At 35.9% G+C, this 18,423-nt stretch overlaps 1 pseudogene; it reads left to right on the top strand.

Annotated features, from left to right (window-relative positions):
- On the top strand, positions 4,443–17,448 carry Gm5583 (predicted gene 5583; annotated as a pseudogene).

Genomic DNA, 18,423 nt, shown 5'->3' with positions numbered 1-18,423 from the left:
CAATACCACTCCTGAGCATATATCCAGAAGATATTCCAACCGGCAAGAAGGACACATGCTCCACTATGTTCCAAGCAGCCTTATTTATAATAGCCAGAAGCTGGAAAGAACCCAGATGCCCCTCAACAGAAGAATGGAAAAATAAAATGTGGTACATTTACACAAAGGAGTACTAAACAGCTAATAAGAAAATGAATTTATGAAATTTCTAGGCAAATGTATGGACCTGGAGTACATATCCTGAGTGAGGTAAACCAATCACAAAAGAACTCACACAATATGTACTCACTGATAAGTGCATATTAGCCCACAAACTTAGAATACCCAAGATATAAGATAAAATTTGCTAAACACATTAAACTCAAGAAGAAAGAAGACCAAAGTGTGGACACTTCGCCCCTTCTTAGAATTAGGAACAAAACACCCATGGAAGGAGTTACAGAGACATAGTTTGGAGCTGAGAAGAAAGGATGGACCATCTAGAGACTGCCATATCCAGGGATCCTTCCCATAGTCAGCCTCCAAATGCAGACACCATTGCATACACTAGCAAGATTTTGCTGAAAGGACCCAGATATAGCAGACTTTTGTGATATTATGCCAGGGTCTAGCAAACACAGAAGTGGATGCTCACAGTAAGCTATTGGATGGATCACATTGCCCCCAAAGTAGGAGCTAGAGAAAGTATCCAAGGAGTTGGTGGAATCTGCAACCCTATAGGTGGAACAACAATAAGGAACTACTGAGTACCCCCCAGAGCTCGTGTCTCTAGCTGTATATGTATCATAAGATGGCCTAGTCTAGTCGGCCATCAGTGGAAAGAGAGGCCCATTGGTCTTGAAAACTTTATCTGCCTCAATACAGGGGAACACCAGGGCCAAGAAGTGGGAGTGGGTATGTTGGGGAGTCAGTGGGTGAGCAGACAGGGGACTTTTGTGATAGCACTGGAAATGTAAATGAAATAAACACGTAATTTTTTTAAAAGCACCTAAAGAAATGTTCAGCATACTCAGTCATCAAGGAAATGCAAATCAAAATGATCCTGTGATTCTACCTCATACCAGACAGAATGGCTAAGATCAAATACTCAGGTGACCGCAGGCACTGGTGAGGATGTGTAGAATGAGGAACACTCCTCCATTTCTCTAAGATTGTAAGCAGGTACAACCACTCTGGAAATCGTTCTGATGCTTCCTCAGGCAATTGGAAGTATTCCTACTTGAGGACCCTGCCATAGCACTCCTGGGCATATAACCAAAAGATGCTCCTAAATATAACAAGGACACATCCTATACAAATAACAAGGACACATGCTCCACTATGTTCATAGCAGCCTTATTTATAACAGCCAGAAGCTGGAAACAAACAAGATGTCCCTCAAAAGAGGGATAGATACAGAATATGTGGTACATTTCACAGTGAAGTACTACAGAGCTACTAAAAACAATGGATTCATGAAATTCACAGGCAAATGGATGGAACTAGAAAATGTCATCCTGAATGAGGTAACAAAATCACAAAAGAACACACATGGTATATACTCACTGATAAGTGGGTATTATGTAAAAAGATTGAAATGCCCATGATAGAACTCACAGACTATGCAAAGCACAAGAAGTAGGAAGACCAAATGTGGATTCTTTAGTCCTATCTAGTAGTGGGAGCAAAATAATCACAGGAGGTACAGAGTGAAAAGGATTTGGGAGAAAGAGAGAAGGTGAGAAGAAAAAAGGGGCAGGATCAAGTGTGAGGGGAGATGGGGGAAATATATGAAGGGTCAATAAATTAAAGAGAGGTGGGTAGCAAGGGGAGGTGGGAAACTGGGGGTAGCCAACAGAAAGTCCCTGATGCCAGGAAAGCAAAAGGCTCTCAAGACAAAACTGTGATGACATTAGCTGAAATGCCCAACCAAGGGGAGAGATCAGTAGAGACCAAATCCAGAGGTTAGGAATGGCCACCAGTTGAGGGTTGGATCCACCCCACCCCTTCTCAAAATTTAGCCCAGAATTTCTTCTGTCTAAAGGAAATGCAGTGAAAAGAGTAGAGCAGAAACTGAAGGAAAAGCCATCCAGAGACTCTCCGACCTGGGGATCCATTTTATATGCAGTCAACAATCCCAGTCACTATTGCTGATGTCAAGAAGTGCTTGCTCACAGGAAACAGTTATGGATGTCTTCTGAAAGACACAATGAGATCCTGACAGATACAGTTGCAAATGTTTGCAGGCAACCATTGGATGAGTACAGGAACCCCAGTGGGGGAGTTGAAGAAATACCAAAGGAGCTGAAGGGGTTTGCAACCCCATAGGAAGAGCAATGATATCAACCAACTAGACACCCCAGAACTCACAGGAACAAAATCACCAACCAAAGAATACACATGGAGAGACCCATGGCTCCAGCTGCATATTTAACAGTGGGGGGCCTTATCCAGCATCAACGGGAGGGGAGGAACTAAGTTCTGTGAAGGCTTGATGCCATTCCTTAAGAAAATTTAGAGCAGTAAGGTGGCAGGATGGGTGGGCATACACCCTCATAAAATCAGAAGGGAGGGAATTGTGATATGGAGGTTTGAAGGGGAAACTTGGAATGACGATAACATTTGAAATGCAAAGAATTAAAATAAGCAATAATTATTAATAAAACATGCATAGAAATAAAATAAATGAATAGATCTAAAAGTAAAAATCTGAAGAAAGTGAAAAATTATTTGACTAAAAAAGCATAAAGGAATTGGGAAGGAATAAAGGAATAAAGGAAATATGAAGCTTATGTCAGAATATTGAAAGAAAAATATCTTTCTTGAGTTGCAAATTGAGCATGACAAGAATGTCTTGAAGGGAGAAGAAGGTGGATTGAACTGAGGAATGAGTCAGTGGCCAGATGGGTGACAGACATGGGCCATGGTGGTACAGATACCAGCAAAGTACATGCTACATTTGTGTCAATGTGCTACAATGAAACCCTCAATAATGTACGGTAATGTACAGGAAATCATAATTATTAAACAAAAATGATTTAACAAAATTGAACTACTGAAAATTTCATTTGCACACTTGAAAAACAAATTTCCTCTGTATTCTTATGAAAGACAGCTCCATTATCATTCCTCTAGATAAAAAGTCTCTGTACTCTGAATTTATCAGAGATTCAGCAGTCATACACAGGAAAACCAGTGACTTTTACATAATGCAGAAATATACAATGCAAAACACTAAACTTGTTTGTGTCACTCTGAATTAAAATGGAGTATATCATTCCACATACTGATGAACTGCCTATATAACCTTTTCTTGATTCCAGTCCAAATCCAATGGAACAGGTTCATGAGTGTATAATATTTAGTAAACACTCAGATTGTCACTGTTGACTCTAGACTGCAACCAAATATACATGGGTAGAGAATGTACAAGAAAAGTTTATACACTGAACCACAGTGTCCCGTCACAGTCACTACTTGTTTCTAAGATATTTAATAGCTATTTGTAAATAAGATTCCTTAACAGCCACTACCTCAATGTAAAATGACAAAAAACAATATAGGAAAACAAATATGATGTAGAATAGATGCATCAGCCTAGGATATTAAGTTGAAAAAAATTGAGAACGTGGGAGGGAGATAATGGTTTGGAACTCAAATATTAACGTGATTTTTTTTCATTACTAATTAATTTTTGGAAAGTGAAGTGACTTTTTGTATTATTGGAAATAAAGAACAAAGCATGGCATATTTTCTGGGTCTTGTTGAGCCTTTAAATCTCAATCTTTACCATGTAAATTAACTGTGGATATGTGAAGAAATGTATGATTTCAGATAGAGCTTGATTACCTATACTTGGGATTTGATCTGTTTATAGGTTCTCAAGATAATGGAAGCACAGGTCTTGTTTATATATTTCTATCACTTAGTGACATAGGCCACACTCTACATGATCTGTGGATCTCAGTGACTGTAAACATGAGTCTGCCTCTGCATGACTTGGACTGTGTAATAAAGTGTCCTGTGAGTCCTCAGTAGCTCCAGTTTTGCTATTACTGGATGTCTCACTGTGAATAATGTGATTCAATCCACTGACATCATTTCTTTCTGTGTTCACATAATCAGATTGTTGAAACTTTCCAAGGACTAAATTTGAACACAGGGGCTTCCTTCTACAGATTCACAATCATGAATGATATCATGGAGACTGAGAATGATTCATACTCCTAAGTATTTACATACAAGTGTTTATTACATGGACTGTGGACACCAGTTGCAGAGCCCCAGGGAAGAAAGTATTTAAGTTTCTTCCAGAGCTCAGGAGAAACCTAAAAATAAAATGAGTCATGAATATGCAATAAACCTCACCTTTGCACAAAGAAATAAATGCTGGTAGAAATCTGATGTGCTGATATGCATGGCACTTCACAATCAATACTGCCCAGGTTTAAGGCAGGAAAAAGATGTTCATTTTCATGGGAGTTTTCTTCCTCCTTAATATTACACTTCTCATGGCCAATTTCATTGATCCCAGGTGCTTTTGGAGAATAAATTTGGATGAAATAATGGATGAATATTTGGAATTAACTTGTGCTTTCATCCTGGCAGCAGTTCAGACACCCACTGAAAAAGATTATTTCAACAAGACTCTTTCTGTAAGTAAATTTGTATTTTAAATTGAAATGAGAACATCAATATTTCTTGAGTGCTCTGAGGATGAAGATTAGGCAAATTCTTGAGTCTTCTGTCCTGGTGCTAATTCTGAACTCTGAGAAACAACCTTAATTCCTTTACAGATTTAATCCTATATTCTTCATTTAATTAATCCAGTTGAGGTTTTGGTTTTCCTCCAGGTTTCTTCTAAATTAAAAATTGGAAGCTTTGGAATAAAGGAATATCTACATTGATCTTTAACATAAAGCCCTCCTTTTGACCCTTTATATTGCACTGTAGACAGAGATGACTTATTGAAATTGATCCTGTAATATTGCATTATGTTTTATCCAAAGTACATGTAAATAAATGGTCATAAATTCTGCTGACAGTCCTTCCATAAGTGTGTTGTTCCTAGAGCATATTATGGTTCCAGTAATATTCATGGCACATATAGTTGTCAAAAACTTTACATACATACAAACTTACTATCTCAAAGTCATTGCATGTCGTCACTTATTGACTTCTAAAGCTTCATCAGGTTTGGAAAGAGAAGATACTTACACTCAGAAATTCCTACTTCATATGAATGCCTGGATGGATATCTTTGTATGTATATGAGCAAGAAATATTTAGCTCATTAGGGGTCAAAACATTGAAGTGTTTTAAAAGATAAAATCCAAAAGCACTGTGGCTTCGTACCTCAGACTATTTATGTACAATCACTGGCTTTTATGTTTTGCAAAGTTCAATTGGGCTCTCTCTCTTTAGAGTAAACTATATATGGAACATATGGAATCCAATGATATGATTACATTCTTTGAATAGGCAGGCTATCAACAGTGGTGACTGCTTATGTCCCTTATCACTGGCATGGGTGACAATTGTATTGTGGGATAGTTGTAACGTTTGAGAACAGTGATACAGGAGCTTTCTATTAGTTTTTTGTCATTATTTAAGACAAATGTCTTCTCCATTCATGTATGAGTTGGTTAATCTCTGACCCTTTTAAAATATCTAAATCTTGTGGGACTTATTTCAATAATTTTAGTAAATATTAGTGCATATGTTACCAACTTGGTATCAACACCAATTTTTGTGGATTGCTGATCATTGTTTTAAAACACAGCCTTTAGACAACTAGGCTACACAGACATATTATAACTGATGTTTCCTAAATTTCAGTTATAGGTAGTAGTTTGAGCATTGCACAACGTCTACTCTCAAATTTATTTTGTATAGTAGTAAAACTTTAATTAAGATTTGTGTGTGTGTGTGTGTGTGTGTGTGTGTGTGTGTGTGTGGTAATAAATAATATTAAAATGACCTATTTTACAGGATATAGAATGAAAACACAATAGTTGTATAAGTTTTAGTGAAAGACTGTATTTACTGCATTCTAATCATTAAATATGTAGGTGTACATAAAGTGTTCATTGATAAAATTATATGAAATGACAAGGATAAAACAGGAGATATTATTCTTTTCATAAAAATAAACAAAAGCAATGGTATTATCCCATTCCCATGATCTAGTGGTCCACTTTTTTTTTTTACAAAAACAGTGAATATATCATATAAATTTACACAAAAAAATCTCTTCTATATTATAAGCATATAATACTGGCATATAGAAATATCACAGATATTTCCTTATTTTCCTAGTTCTCAGTAGGATACTAGTAATGTTTTAGTGTGATGATAAGGGTTGTCAAAGATGTTTCCTAGAAATTAATTTATAATGAATAAAATACCCAGAGTGAATATATCACATTTGTTTGTAAATAGGAAGTAGAAGAATGATACATTAGTGGTGGGACAAGCCCTTAATCTCTGCACTAAACACCTGCCACTGCTGCATAATTGTGCATTTGAATTGAGGATAGTCTACAGGAAAGTATCTTATAAAACATTTGGATGTATTGCAATCTTATAACCTAAATAGTACTTGCTCAAATACATACAAACTTAAATATTGGCATGTATCAATTTCCAAATTCATGTTTGATATTTGAATTTAATTAAAAATAAATCTTTAGAGAATATTTTATTTCAATAAAAGATTGAAAAAATAACAGCATGAGGATAGATATGAAGGGATGTGTCAAGTATTTTGGCCACAAATTGTAAATGATTATAAGTACAGGAATCAAATGTTGCTGGAGAGAGAGACCATTATGCATTGATAAATCATGGTTTCATTTCTTTCATTCTTTCTTTCTTTCTTTCTTTCTTTCTTTCTTTCTTTCTTTCTTTCTTTTTTCTTTTTTCTTCCACCTTCGTCTGCACCCCAAATGCAGGTAGTAAAGGCCTGTGACAACACTCCTGGCTATGGTTTCATTTCCTTAACCAATTCAGTTAATTTCACAAGAAAATATCATAAACTCAGTGGCTCTAATAAAGAATTTATTTCTTGCTCAATAATTTCAAAATGAAGACATGATCAGAATTACTGTTTTGTCAATATCTGTGGTTTTCTCTTTACCTTCTGGTCAAGCACTCAAAAACAAAAATGGAAATTATCTCTGTGGATGAGGTCAATACCATCTCTTATTTAAGGGAGCAACACGATCATGAACTTTTAAAGTACTTACTATTTTCCAGGTCCACCTGTCAATCCAATCTTATAACAAAAGCCATTTGTTCCAATCTTTAGATGTGAGATGCAGAAACTTCCAGTATAGCATAGTAGTTCTATTGAGTACAAATGTTCATGTATAATCATCTGTCCATAATAAACACTGTACTCTTTTACAGAAAAACAACTACAAACCACAAATATGCTTTGGCATTGGTGTTTGCAATGGATGAAATCAACAGAAATCCTGATCTTTTACCAAATATGTCTTTGATTATAAGATACGCTTTGGGCCATTGTGATGGAAAAACTTTAACACCTACACCATATTTATTTCATAAAAGAAAAAAAAGCCCTATCCCTAATTATTTCTGTAATGAAGAGAGTATGTGCTCCTTTCTGATTTCAGGACCCAATTGGAAGGTATCTTTAAGTTTCTGGGATTACCTGGACAGCTTCTTATCTCCACGTGTGAGTTAACATTGTCCAGGAATTCTTAACATCATGTCTCTTTGGGGGACTTTGATAGCTATTAAGAAAGTTAAGGGATGTGGTTGGACTTATGCTTATGTCAATCTAGGTAGTCCCAGGATACTTACTATTCAGAAACATGTTAGATTTTCAACTAGGGATTAACACTAGAAGTTGACAGATAACTTCAAGGAGGAATAGAAGAGGCCATGGAGAATTGAGTCTGGCATGTTGGGAGGGAGAATCTTACAGCCTTGACTGACTGTCAGTCAGAATGCTTCATTATTTATACCAAGCTCAGCAAGCAGAGATTTATTCAAGCTGTTCCAAAACATAGAGCTTATTATTTCTGTCCCCAGATAGGAGTTATCTTCATCTTGGTCAAAAGATTAAATTATCATTAGTAAACTGTGAATTAACAGAATTACGGTGGTGTTAAAAGTTTAGTCATCAGAGATAAACTGGGATGGAACAGAAATAAATTTTACCAACATTTTCTCTATAACTCAGCTTTTAAATATATGAAGTATTTTTTTTTTTTGTAAAGGCATGAAATACCATTCTTAATCTGGCAACTCATGGCATTTCAGTGGTATTAGAAAGGATGAAAAGCTGCAATCCAGTCTGTGGAGTTAGTAATTTGACTACCTGTGAGTGTATGACCAACTATTAATTGGACATGGTTCTACCGGAAGATCCCACAATACCTCTCCTGGGCATATATCCAGAAGATGTTCCAACTAGTAAGAAATACACATGCTCCACTATGTTCATAGCAGCCTTATTTATAATAGCCAGAAACTGGAAAGAACCCAGATGTCCCTCAACAGAGGAATGAATACAAAAAATGTGGTACATTTACACAATAGAGTACTACTCAGCTGTTAAAAAGAATGAATTTATAAAATTCCTAGGCAATGGTGGACAAGTAGGGCATTATCCTGAGTTAGGTAAACCAATCACAAAAGAACTCAAATGTCAGAATATAAACTGACATAATAACCCTGGCAAAACTTTTACACCCATAGTGCTATATCTTTAATAAGTCATTTTCTTTAATAATATGGTGATATTATTATGTAATTAATTTAAATTATTATATCATTATCAGTATATAATATTATTATATACTCTGTAGAATTTATTGCTATGTTTTATCTTGTTTTTTTGTTTTTTTTTTTTTTTGCTTCCACATCGTAAGATACAAAATTAGAACTTCACAAGTGAACTTTTCTAAGAAAGAGGAGTTATGGGGTTCCATTACCTCGTTCTACCATATTTTTCCAAATGAAGATTTTTGCATCATTATAAGACACTTTTTTTTTTTGGTATGGTCGTTAATTTTTTTCTTTCTTTTTTTTATTAGGTATTTTCCTCATTTACATTTACAATGCTATCCCAAAATCCCCCATACCCTCCCCCCCTTTCTCCCCTACCCACCAACTCCCACTTTTTGGCCCTGGCGTTCCCCTGTTCTGGAGCATATAAAGTTTGCAAGTCAAATTGGCCTTTCTTTCAAGTGATGGCCTCCTAGGCCATCTTCTGATACATATGCAGCTAGAGTCAAGAGCTCCGGGGTACTGGTTAGTTTATACTGTTGTTGTACCTATAGGGTCTTTAGCTCCTTGGATACATTCTCTAGCTCTTCCTTTGGGAGCCCTGTTCTCCATCCAATAGCTTACTGTGAGCATCCACTTATGTGTTTGCTAGGCCCCGGCATAGCCTCACAAGAGACACCTATATCAGGGTCCTTTCAGCAAACTCTCGCTAGTGTATGCAATGGTGTCATCGTTTGGAGGCTGATTATGGGATGGATCCCTGGATATGGCAGTCTCTAGATGGTCCATCCTTTTGTCTCCACTCCAAACTTTGTCTCTGTATCTCCTTCCATGGGTGTTTTGTTCCCATTTCTAAGAAGAGGCAAAGTGTCCACACTTTGGTCTTAGTACTTCTTCAGTTTCATGTGTTTTGAAAATTGTAACTTCTATCTTGGGTATTCTAAGTTTCTGGGCTAATATCCACTTATCAGTGAGTACATATTGTGTGAGTTCTTTTGTGATTGGTTTACCTAACTCAGGATAATGCCCCACTGGTCCACCATTTGCCTAGGAATTTCATAAATTCATTCTTTTTAATAGCGGAGTAGTACTCTATTGTGTAAATGTACCACATTTTTTGTATCCATTCCTCGGTTGACAGACATCTGGGTTCTTTCCAGTTTCTGGCTATTATAAATAAGGCTGCTATGAACATAATGGAGCATGTGTCTTTCTTACTAGTTGGAACATCTTCTGGATATATGCCCAGGAGAGGTATTGCGGGATCCTCTAGTAGTACCATGTCCAATTTTCTGAAGAACTGTCAGACTGATTTCCAGAGTGGTTGTGCAAGCTTGCAATCCCACCAACAATGGAGGAGTGTTCCTCTTTCTCCACATCCTTGCCAGCATCTGCTGTCACTTCATTTTTGATCTTAGCCATTCTGACTGGTGTGTGATGAAATCTCAGGGTTGTTTGGATTTGCATTTTCCTGATGTTTAAGGATGCTGAACATTTTTTTAGGTGTTTCTCAGCCATTCAGTATTCCTCAGGTGAGAATTCTTTGCTTACCTCTGAGCCCCATTTTTTAATGGGGTTATTTGATTTTCTGGAGTCTACCTTCTTGATTCTTTATATATATTGGATATTAGTCCCCTATCCTATTTAGGATAGGTAAAGATCCTTTCCCGACCTGTTGGTGGCCTTTTTGTCTCATTGACAGTGTCTTTTTCCCCGCAGAAGCTTTGCAGTTTCCTGAGGTCCCATTTGTCAATTCTCAACCTTACAGAACTAGCCATTGCTTTTCTATTCAAGAATTTTTCCCCTGTGCCCATATCATCGAGGCTTTTCCCCACTTTCTCCTCTATAAGTTTCAGTGTCTCTGGTTTTATGTTGAGCTCATTGATCCACTTAGATTTGACCTTAGTCCAAGGAGATAGGAATCGATCAATTCGCATTCTTCTACATGATAAACACCAGTGGTGCCAGCACCATTTGTTGAAAATGCTGTCTTTTTTCCACTGTATGGTTTTTGCTCCCTTGTCAAAGATCAAGTGACCATAGGTGTGTGGGTTCATTTCTGGGTCTTCAATTCTATTCCAATGGTCTACGTGTCTGTTGATATACCAGTACCATGCAGTTTTTAATCACAATTGCTCTCTAGTACAGCTTTAGGTCAGGCATGGTGATTCCACCAGAGGTTCTTTTATCCTTGAGAAGGGTTTTTGCTATCCTAGGTTTTTTGTTATTCCAGATGAATCTGGCAATTGCCCTTTCTAATTCATTGAAGAATTGAGTTGGAATTTTGATGGGGATTGCACTGAATCTGTAGTTTGCTTTTTGCAACATAGCCATTTTTACAATATTGATCCTGGCAATTCATGAGCATTGGAGATCTTTCCTTCTTCTGAGATCTTCTTTAATTACTTTCATCAGAGACTTAAAGTTCTTATCATACAGATTTTTCACTTCCTTATTTAGGGTCATGCGAAAGTATATTACATTATTTGTGACTATTGAGAAGGGTGTTGTTTCCCTAATTTCTTTCTCAGCCTGTTTATTCTTTGTATAGAGCAAGGCCATTGACTTGTTTGAGTTAATTTTATATACAGCTACTTCACTGAAGCTGTTTATCAGGTTTAGGGTTCTGTGGTGGAATTTTTAGGGTCACTTATATATATTATCATATCATCTGCAAAAAGTGATAATTTTACTTCTTTTCCAATTTGTATCCCCTTGATCTCCCTTTGTTGTCGAATTGCTCTGGCTAGGACTTCAAGTACAATGTTGAATAGGTAGGGAGAAAGTGGGCAGCCTTGTCTAGTCCCTGATTTTAGTGGGATTGCTTCCAGCTTCTCACCATTTACATTGATGTTGGCTAATGGTTTACTGTAGATTGCTTTTAACATGTATAGGTATGGGCCTTGAATTCCTATCATGAATGGGTGTTGGATTTTGTCAAAGGCTTTCTCCTTGTCTAAGTAGATGATTATGTGGTTTTTGTCTTTGAGTTTGTTTATATAATGGATTACATTGATGGATTTCCATATATTAAACCATCCCTGCTTCCCTGGAATGAAACCTACTCGGTCAGGATGGATGATTGTTTTGATGTGTTCTGGAATTCGGTGAGCTAGAATTTTATTGAGTATTTTTGCATCGATATTCATAAGGGAAATTCTTCTGAAGTTCACTATCTTTGTTGGATCTTTCTGTGGTTTAGGTATCAGAGTAATTGTGGCTTCATAGAATTAGTTGGCTAGAGTACCTTCTACTTCTATTTTGTGGAATAGTTTATGCAGAACTAGAATTAGGTCTTCTTTGAAGATCTCATAGAACTCTGCACTAAACCCTTCTTCTTCCTGGGCTTTTTTTTTTTTTTTTTTTTTTTTTTTTGGTTGGGAGACTATTAATGACTGCTTCTATTTCTTTGCGGGATATGGGACTGTTTAGATCATTGACTTGATCCTGGTTTAACTTTGGTACCTGGTAACTGTCTATAAATGTGTCCATTCCGCCCAGGTTTTCCAGTTTTGTTGAGTATAGCATTTTGTAGAAGAATCAGATGGTGTTTTTTATTTATTCAGGATCTGTTGTTATGTCTCCCTTTTCACTTCTGATTTTGTTAATTAGGATGCTGTCCCTGTGCCCTCTAGTGAGTCAGGCTAAGAGTTTATCTATCTTGTGGATTTTCTCAAAGAACCAGGTACTCATTTTGTTGATTCGTTGAATAGTTCTTCTTGTTTCCACTTGGTTGATTTCAACTCTGAGTTTGGTTATTTCCTGCCGTCTACTCCTCTTGGGTGAATTTGCTTGCTTTTTTTCTAGAGCGTTTACATATGTTGTCAAGCTGCTAGTGTGTGCTCTCTCCAGTTTCTTTTTGGAGGCACTCAGAGCTATGAGTTTACCTCTTAGAAATGCTTTCATTGTGTCCCATAAGTTTGGGTATGTTGTGGCTAAATTTTCATTAAACTCTAAAAAGTCTTTAATTTCTTTCTTTATTCCTTCCTTGACCAAGGTATCAATGAGAAGAGTGTTGTTCATTTTCCATGTGAATGGTGGCTTCCATTATTTATATTGTTATTGAAGAATAGCCTTAGTCCATGGTGGTCTCATAGGATGCTCGGGACAATTTCAATATTTTTGTTTTTGTTGAGGCCTGTTTTGTGACCCATTATATGGTCAATTTTAGAGAAGGTACCATGAGGTGCTGAAAAGAATTTATATCCTTTTGTTTTAGGATTAAATGTTCTGTAGATATCGGTTAATTCCATTTGTTTCATAACTTCTGTTAGTTTCACTGTGTCCCTGTTTAGTTTCTGTTTCCACAATCTGTCCATTGATGAAAGTGGTGTGTTGAAGTCTCCCAATATTATTGTGTGAGGAGCAATATGTGCTTTGAGCTTTACTAAAGTCAATTTAATGAATGTGACTGCCCTTGCATTTGGAGCATAGATATTCAGAATTGAGAGTTCCTCTTGGAGGATTTTACCTTTGATGATTATGAATTGTCCCTCCTTGTCTTTTTTGTTAACTTTGGGTTGGAAGTCAATTTTATTAGATATTAGAATGGCTACTCCTGCTTGTTTCTTGAGACCATTTGCTTGGAAAATTGTTTTCCACCCATTCAGTCTGAGGTAGTGTCAGTCTTTTTCCCTGAGATGGGTTTCATGTAAGCAGCAGAATGTTGAGTCCTGTTTGTGTAGCCAGTCTGTTAGTCTATATCTTTTTATTGGGGAATTGAGTCCATTGATATTAAGAGATATTAAGGAAAAGTAATTGTTGCTTCCTTTATTTTTTTTTAGAGTTGACATTCTGTTCTTGTGGCTGTCTTGGTTTTGGTTTGTTAAGGGATTACTTTCTTGCTTTTTCTAGTGCATGGTTTCCATCCTTGTATTGGATTTTCTCTGTTATTATCCTTTGAAGGGCTGGATTTGTGGAAAGATAATGTATGAATTTGGTTTTGTCTTGGAATACTTTGGTCTCTCCATCTATGGTAACTGAGAGTTTGCCTGGGTATAGTAGCCTGGGCTGGCATTTGTGTTCTCATAGTGTCTGTATAACATCTGTCCAGGATCTTCTGCCTTTCATAGTCTCTGGTGAAAAGTCTGGTATAATTCTGAAGGCCTGCCTTTATAAGTTACTTGACCTTTTTTCCCTTACTGCTTTTAATATTCTATCTTTATTTAGTGCATTTGTTGTTCTGATTGTTGTATGTCGGGAGGAATTTATTTTCTTGTCCAGTCTATTTGGAGTTCTGTAGGCTTCTTGTATGTTCATGGGCTTCTCTTCCTTTAGGTTTGGGAAGTTTTCCTCTATAAATTTGTTGAAGGTATTTGCTGGTCCTTTAAGTTGAAAATCTACATTCTCATCTACTCCAATTATCCGTCAGTTTGGTCTTCTCATTCTGTCCTCATTTTTCCATATTTTTCAACATGAAGATTTTTAAAATCATTATAATCACTTTTTAAGGAGGACAAAATACCATTCAATATAACTTCATTTGTATATATTTTCCTAAAGATGTACAACTTATGAATCCCAATTATTTTGCACCAGAATTACCTGGGTATATAGTAAGAAGAGTTTTTCTAATCCAATTTGCTGCTAACACTTTTAGGCTGCAAAATCTAGTTAATATTTTTACAAATACTTTAATCTTATTGTCTGTTTCCTGAGGAGGCACAGAGGCATACATTGCCAGAGTAATTCAGAACAAAACCTAAAAAGGAGATCTCTGGCAGCTTTATAAGAGTCACAACCTCTAGTGTAAAATATTACTGTCAAGTAGGGCAATATAAGAGTATCTCTTCCAAATGCTATATCAGAAATATGTACAGGACTCTCCTCTTCAATCTTAGAAGTATTTATGGATTATGGCATAAAAGCCTTTTTAAAAAATATTCATCAAATATCCCCAAATTATAAAAGTATAAAAAACCCTTTAAACATTTGAAACAGAGATATCAAGACCAAAACTGAAAGACAGAAGGCAGTCATTATAACATCTGAATACATTTGTTACAACTTTGTCAAACAGCTATGCTTGCTGTTCCCAATAGAAATGGATGTGCCAGGCTTCCACGTTTGCTCATTTGAATCAGAGAGAAAAAGTCACAGGTAATCAACTGTTTGCAGGTAAATATAATTACAAGTGTTTTCACATGCACCACACTTCATGCTGCGTTCTGTGTTGTAGATCCTTCAGCTTACCTATGGACCTTTCAGTTCCATCTTCAGTGATGATGAACAATATTCCTATCTCTATCAGATGGCCCCAAAGGACACATCTCTAGCATTGGCAATGGTTTCCTTCATACTTTATTTGAAATGGAACTGGATTGGCCTTGTCATCCCAGATGACGATCAAGGAAACCAATTTCTTTTAGAGTTGAAGAAACAGAGTGAAAACAAGGAAATTTGCTTTGCCTTTGTGAAAATGATCTCTGTTGATGACACTTCATTTCCACATAAAACTGAAGTGGACTACAACCAAATTGTGATGTCATCCACAAATGTTATTATCATTTATGGAGAAACACGCAATTTCATTTATTTGATCTTCAGAATGTGGGAACCTCCCATTTTACAGAGAATATGGATCACCACAAAACAATTGAATTTCCCTACCAGGAAGACAGACATAAGTCATGGCACATTCTATGGATCACTTACTTTTCTACCCCACCATGGTGAGATTTCTGGCTTTAAAAAGTTTGTACAGACATGGTTCCATGTCAGAATCACAGATTTATATTTAGTAATGCCAGAGTGGAACTATTTTAACTATGAAGACTCAGCATCTGACTGTAAAATACTAAAGAACAATTCATCTGATGCCTCATTTGATTGGCTAATGAAACAGAAGTTTGACATGACCTTTAGTGAGAATAGTCATAACATATACAATGCTGTGCATGCCATAGCCCATGCCCTCCATGAGATGAATCTGCAACAGGCTGATAATCAGGCAATAGACAATGGAAAAGGAGCCAGTTCTCACTGCTTGAAGGTAAAAGTTTCTTCTATTGGCCGAGGTTTGGTATCTTCAATTGCATAGTTGTTTAGAATCTTTCAGATGCCCAGACATAAAGAAATAAGAAATATTTTCCAAAATAGATAGGTTTCCCGAACATTTTACCTTAACAAAAGCAAATCTATAGATTGTTATGAATGTGATTGGAAAAAGAATTCACAGATTAGCAGTGAAAATGTGTGGTTTTATACAGAGCAAACAAATATCTATTAGCATGCCCCTTCTAATATTGGATATAAAAAGTCTTTCCTCATTAAATTTTTCCATGATTAGAAGATGAGTTTTTATTTATATTTGTCAATTATATGGAAATCATTTGGAGGAATTATTTTCATTAGTGTAATCCAGTGATTCTGCAAAGAGTGTAGGCTCTGGAGAACATGCTGGGTTTTCTGAGAGTAACTAAACAAGAAATAGTGTTGGTATTCATTTCTGTCTGTACAAATATGTTTTTATGTGTGAATGTATGCTTCTCACTGAGTATATGTATATTTTCTACTCTTTCTGTGTATCTGCATTTATATTTGTGTTACTTTCAACATATATGTTTATCTCTCTGTATGAAAGTGGAATTGAGCAACAATTATTTCTATGTAGGAATTTCTTTCTATAAGTGTTTGTTTATATATGTGTGTATGTTTCTTTGGGGTTTTGTCAGAGTAGGTTTCATTGTGTTCAATGTATGTATTTTGTAAGTGTTTATAAGTACTTATATGGATTTGTACCTGCTTTACTATGTATGTGTCTGCCTATTTCTTTGTACTTGGCAAGGCCTTTGCCTTCCTTTTTGTCTTTAGGTGTGAATATAAAACTCTCTGTGTGTCAATATTATTCATGGCTGTTCCTTATATATTTATACCACTCCCCGTGTTTTGCTGTCAGCCTCCCTCTCTCTCTCTCTCTCTCTCTCTCTCTCTCTCTCTCTCTCTCTGTGTGTGTGTGTGTGTGTTTGTGTGAGTGTGTGTGTGTATGTCTGTATGTCTGTGTGTGTGGTTGTATGTGTGCCAGTGTATTATTTTGTGTGATTTCATATCTGTGTTTTTATTTGAGTGGATAAGATTGTCACTTATGTGAATGAATATTTACATATGTGTGTCAACATGTACGTATATTTGTTTGTAAATGAATGTATAGATGTATTATATGTGTGACTTGGAAAAGATGTGAGCCACTCTAGGTGTCTGTGTGTATATTCGTGTGTTTGTGTGCGTGTGTTTGGTGTGTGTGTGTGTGTGTGTTGCATACCTGTGTTTGGATCTGCATTTTTCTCTGTGTTTGGAATTCTTCGCTGAGGAAACTGAAATTCTTGTAATATTCTGATAATTTCATTTATGCAATTGCATTTGTTGTAATTCCTCTCTTCCTTTCTTTCTTTAAATACATTTGCCTTTGCTATGAAATCAGAATGAATTTTATGACTTGAAGGAATGATACATACATTATAGTGCAATGCTTGTATTTTAGGTAAACTCCTTTCTAAGAAGGACCTACTTCACTAATCCTCTTGGGGACAAAGTGTTTATGAAGCAAAGAGTAATAATGCAGGATGAATATGACATTATTCACTTTGGGAATCTCTCACAACACCTTGGGATTAAGATGAAGTTAGGAAAGTTCAGCCCATATTTACCACATGGTCGACACTCTCACTTATATGTAGACATGATTGAGTTGGCCACAGGAAGAAGAAAGGTAAGTGTGTGCTAGCTTACTGGTTTATAATACAGAGCAGTAAACAGTGTCAGATGAATACACGGCAACACATTGAAATGAACAATTTAGTCACATAAGGAACCAATTTCTAGTCTCCTGTATGATATTTCTTTTTTCAGTTTTCACATTTTTACCAATTATTTGAAGATTTCAAACATGCATAAAATATACCTTTGTCATACCAGAACCATTTTTTGAAATTTAATAAATGAAAAAAACCTGTTCTTCACCACTATTTGATATTCTTTCCTTTAAATTAAACAAAATTTTCTTCACATAATTGCTCTAATGAAACAGTAATTTCCTCCCTTACCTTAAACTACTGCAACAGGTATTGGTATGAAATAGGCTAATGTTACAGTTATGAAACACCAGTAGTCATAATTGCTATCCCTTGTCATTATATCCAAAAGTGTTTACCATATAATAAAAGGACATTCAACACATTCACTAGTGAACACAATTACAGAAAATCATATTCATAGAAACATGACTTTTTAGTAAATTTGAAGATTCCATTCACTCTTTTACATAAGATGACCACAAGGTCAAAGGAACCTATAGACAGCACTAGAACAACAGAAAAAATAAAGGTTATTAACACACCTCAAGTACAGCAATAACAGCAACCAGACAAAATCATCAAATAATTTTCAGTTATAATTGAACTTTTTTGTTAACATTCTCTAAATGAAATCAAAGACAACAAAACTGTTTTTTTTAAGACATTCCTAAGTTGCCTGCAGAGGGTAGGAAGACACATTCATATACAAGAGGAGAACTTTTCTTTATTAAAAAATGGAGGAAAACAGTATAATGTTTAATAAAAGGGAAAAAGGTAATTCAAGAACAATATATTTGATGGATATGTGTGGAATAATTCTTTACAAAAACACCTACCAAAAGAACACAACACACAACAGAAAGATCATTCTCTGAGAACAGGGAGATTTTTT

Source organism: Mus musculus, chromosome 7, assembly GCF_000001635.26.
Source record: "Mus musculus strain C57BL/6J chromosome 7, GRCm38.p6 C57BL/6J".
NCBI classification, from domain to species: domain Eukaryota; kingdom Metazoa; phylum Chordata; class Mammalia; order Rodentia; family Muridae; genus Mus; species Mus musculus.
The sequence above is the reverse complement of the archived record's forward strand: the minus strand, read 5'-3'. Positions and strand labels throughout refer to the sequence as shown.